Source organism: Sceloporus undulatus, chromosome 6, assembly GCF_019175285.1.
Source record: "Sceloporus undulatus isolate JIND9_A2432 ecotype Alabama chromosome 6, SceUnd_v1.1, whole genome shotgun sequence".
Classification (NCBI taxonomy): Eukaryota; Metazoa; Chordata; class Lepidosauria; order Squamata; family Phrynosomatidae; genus Sceloporus; species Sceloporus undulatus.
Window position 1 is genome coordinate 35,793,196 of NC_056527.1, and position 4,941 is coordinate 35,798,136.

The 4,941-nt window shown below is 40.2% G+C and overlaps 1 protein-coding gene across 1 annotated transcript in view; it reads left to right on the forward strand.

Moving 5' to 3' along the window:
* SCIN (scinderin) overlaps positions 1 to 4,941 on the forward strand; it is a 155,093-nt gene that overhangs the window by 147,807 nt on the left and 2,345 nt on the right. The window lies entirely within an intron of this gene.

Below are 4,941 nucleotides of genomic sequence, written 5' to 3' on the forward strand. Positions count from 1 at the left end.
ATGAAGCGCTGTAAATTTACACAGCGCTGTACATGCAATCTTTTTAGTTAGACGGTTCCCTGCCCTCGGGCTTACAATCTAAAAAGACATGACACAGAAGGAGAAGGGAGTGGTGGAGGGAAAGGGTAAGAGGTCCAGGAGTTCCTCTCTACCTCCAAGGCCTGGACCAAGGCAGATGGACTGGAGGGAGGGCTTGGCTTCATAATGGATGGTTAATCATTTTCCAGGGAAAATACATACTCTCAAGTAGGATAATGCATATACAGTACATAGCAATACAGGAAATGGTTTGCTAAACAGGCACCAAAAGAACATCAAATAGTAAGCGACAATTATGCAATGCCTGGGAAGGCTTCTCTGAACAGGATGGTTTTCTACTCCGTTTTGAAGCTGGTTAAAGAAGTGATGGCTCTTGCTTGTGAGGGAAGAAGGTTCCAGGAGTGAGAGGCAGCAAGTGAAAAGGGGCGAATCCAGGATGGGGCAGAGGAAATCCTGGGCTGAGACAGTAGACCTTGACTACCAGAACGGAGGGCCCTGGTGGGAAGGTGAGGAGAAAGAAGGTCTGATAAGTAAGGAGGGGCCAGTCCATGGAGGGCTTTAAATGTCGACAGCAGGAGCTTATACTGAATGTGGAAAGGGAGGGGGAGCCAGTGAAGGGATGCCAACACAGGAGAGATGTGGTCAGAGCGGTGAGTGGAAGTGATAATGCGTGCAGCTGAACCCTGAACAGAGATTAAAGGACGGAGATGAGAAAGAGGAAGTCCAGCCAGGAGGATGTTACAGTAATCAAGTCATGAGATCACTAGGGCATGGACCAGGATCTCAGCATAAATCCGCAGAGGTCAGTACTCCCAAATAAATGGGAACAGGATTACAATCTATAACTTAGTGGTTCCCAGACTTTTATCTTCCAGGTGTTTTGGAAACCCAAGCCACTTTGGCCAACATTCTGGAATTCTGGGAGCTGAAGTCCAAAACATCTGGAAAACCAACGTTTAAGAATCACTGCTGTAACCCTATATCTACTTACTTATGATTAAGCCTCACTGGAATCAGTGTTCCTTCTAAATAGCTATCAATATGATACAATACCAAGGAATCCCACTGGGCAAGTTCGAACCTCTCAGCCTCAGAGGATGGCAATGGCAAACCAGCTCTGAAAAATCTGCCAAGAAATTCCAATGATTGGTTTGCCTTAGAGTCATTATACACTGAAATGAATTGAAGACAAACAACAACAAATTTATCTATTTGAGAGCCAGCATGGTGTAGTGGTTTAAACATTGGACTATGAATCAGGAGACCAGGGTCTGAATCACCATGGAAAGCCACTGGGTGACCTTGGGCAAGTCACACACTCTCAGCCTCAGAGGAAAGCAAAGGTTTTCCCCTCTGAATAAATTCTGCCAAAACAACCCTGCGATAGGCTTACCTTAAGGTCATCATAAGTCAGAAACTACTTAAAGGCACATGCCACTGCTGCCACCACCACCAACAGCAACAACAATATTTAGGGTTTTTTCTCCAGAGGTATCTATATTTGGTTTTTTTTTTCTTGTTCTGAAGGGCTTTTCCTTCAGTCACCAAATGCTGACATCTACAAAGACATAAAAGAATATAAGGTGAATGCAGCTCTCTAGAAGATGCCACACAATTTAAAAAATGTGGTGCCTACCATATGTGGTCCATAACATGACTCAAAGATATCACTTGATGAGTCTAGAGGACACTCCCATGCTATAAATTATGTTGGCAGGTATTCATTCTCTCTCCACCTCAAGTCACCCATCCATAACATAAAATGTAAAGGAAAGAAAAAGAAAAATTCTAAAACTGTGTCAACTGCGTTATTTCCTTGCCAAAGAGACTTGTAGTTTTATTGGCAAATTTCTTCAGAGGGGGTTTGCCATTGCCATCCTCTAAGGCTTAGAGAGTGTGACATGCACAAGGTGATCCAGTGAGGTTCATGGCTCAGCGGGGATTTGAACCCTGGTCTCCAGAGTCATTGTCTAGCACTCAGATCACTACACCACTCTTGATCTCAATTACTAAAATATCCATATGTAAAACAGAAAATCACACTGATTTTTCTCACAGGGTTGTACTGGAAAAGGAAACCAAAATGATAGAAACCAGAGCAATGCTATGGTGAAAAGTTGCAATACATAGGTTAGGAGCAGGTAGCTCAGGGGGGAAAACAAGCTGGAAGAGATAAGGGAGAAGTGTATAAAATTGGGTGTGGTGTGGAAAAAGTAGATATGGGCAAGTATTTCTCCTTTCTGGGGTTATCTACTGATGAAAAATCCAAATCAAATAAAAGGAAGCACATCTTCATACAGTGCATAGTTAAATGGTTGAATTCACTGTCACAGGATATAGTGGTAGCTGCCAACCTGTAGGGCTTTGAAAGGGCCCAGCATGATGCAGTGGTTTGAGCGTTTGATTAGGATACTGGGAGACCAGGGTTCAAATGCCGGCCCAGCCATGGAAATGCACACTCTCTCACCTTCAGGGGATGGTAATGGCAAACCCCCTCTGAAGAAATTTGCTAATAATACTCCATGATAGGTTCACTTTTGGGTCACATTAAGTCAAAAACTACTTGAAAGCACACAACAGCAACAACAAGGGCTTTAAAGGGGATTGGATACATGGGTATGAAGGTTAGGGCCATCCATGGCTACTAGTCAGAATGGCCATGTATCCTTTCAAATGTCACTTGTAGAACTAGTGGCCATCTTTCAGGAGTGATTTAACGGTGTGGTTCTTCTATAATTCTGTGATTTTAATTTTTTAAAAAATTACATATAAATTAGCACATGCAAATTTTATGCTAATGAGTTTCATTGTTTGTCTTCTTTTGGGCGGGTATTCATTTCCTTTTTTTAAATTAATGAATAAGTGAGCAACACAGCCGCCTACTCATTTGAGCTACAAAATATATCCTTAGATGAACCAATGTTCTTTATACATCTCTCTGCCTGTACAAAAATCCCCATGTTTCACAATAAGCATGCCATCTTCTCCCACTCTTTTGTTCTTTCTAAGATCCTTCACTGGTGATCTTGGAACTGCAGATCTGAAGAGAAGCCGAAGTATTTGTGGCTGGAAACAGGATCACAGCCCTGGCTCATGAAGCTGTTTAGTTTCTGGTTAAGAGTGGAAGGAATGCCAGTTGTTTTCAGGAACAACTGGTTCTTACCCCTTCCAAAGAAAAATCCTGGTATCAAATTATCACATGTCTTCCTCATAAATTTGGTTTTTTTAGAAATCTATTTTCCCCAGAAAGATAGTTTACCAGCAAAGAAAGAATCCAAGTTACGTGCCAATGATGCATTCTTACAAGAAGTCTTTGCATTGCTCTCACATCAGTTCAACTCTCCCCATGGTACAGTTTAGTTAAACGCCTCCCAGGTCCAGAGGACTACCTGTTTAAAACTGGAAAGTTTTGTTTAAAAAGGGAGGTAACATTACCTAAGTTTCAGAAACATACTTCGTAGAGTTGTTATCTATTAAAAACAATAGGTCAAGATCCCCAAAAAAATATTTTTCTGCTTTTTTAGTAAAGATTCTAGTATCACTAGAAGAGTTGCAACTTTCTTAATTACATTAGCTAAAGCTGGGGCAAGTTGTTGCATTCCCAAAATTTGAAGTCTTACTGCCTCATGGCATTACTTTAGTGCCTACCAGTAAGCTTAGTAGTATTGGAAATGTTGTTTGAAATTCTCTTTTGTATGTTAACTTTGTTATTTGATATTTGTATAGCCTCTTCTTTCTTTCTTTTTCACATTGTAATGACCTATAGTTATAAGCAATTAAAATTTCAACTGAAGTCGAGCTGCAGGGCCCATTCAAGATGTGCAGCCTTTCCATGTGAATTGAATTATAATGTTGACTTTTTGGCATTTGGCAATGCCAAACTGCTGATACTAATGCTAAGTTACGTGATTGTAATAGCTGCCAGAGAAGAAAAGAAGTGCTAATGAGTACTCAGCCCATTGTCATCTCGGTTTTTCCTGAATTTGGTTATTTGTCATTGGCTTCTATCTTTCCATTGAGGACAATCAGGCCAGCTGCTCTGTGAATGGGGACTTTCCAGCTACATTTAAATAGACTGTTTGTCTTCATTAGTGTTTTGTATAAACCCATTCACACTGTGGCCATGCAGGTCCAATCTAAAAGCACTAGGCTACGAGGATTATCGCATTGCGTTCCGAGAACGTTATTGGAACCCGATAGGAACGGAACACTTTTAAGTTTACCGCACGTTTCTTTCCCCATCGGGTTCCCATCGCGTTCTACATACCCCTCAAAGCGTTCCAAATGTGTTCCTCGGAGGGAACGGATAAGAAAGTGATCCAAGCTTCTTGAAACGTTTTTAAAACGGTCCAAGAAATGTCAGTGCGGTAATGTAATCCGTTCTTACTTCCGTTCCCATGTTCTGCCTTGTTGTGATTGGCTGAACGGACTTCCCTCCCTGCATTCCTCCCCATTCCTAGAGTGTCGGTTTTTTGCTCTCCCTGGGACTCATGTTGAGTAAAATAAATAGAGAAAAAAAAACAAGCCCCACCATTTGTGAGGGCTTTGTATAGATGTGTGTATAATTATGGTATTATATATATCTACATGGAAAACTCTCGCTCTCTCGCTCTGTCTCTACCTCTATATATATAGATATACATACATATGTATAAACAACATATATATATATATATATATATATATTTAAGAGACATGTGACATATGTAATAGAAAACATTTTTTATATATATATATATACACACACACACACACATATATATATAAATGACATCTATATAGATTAGTAATGTTTGTATATATAGATAACTGACGATATATATGTATATGTATATATTATATCTATATCACTTATATATGTATATGTGTGTATATGTAACATATATGTGTGTGTGTGTGTGT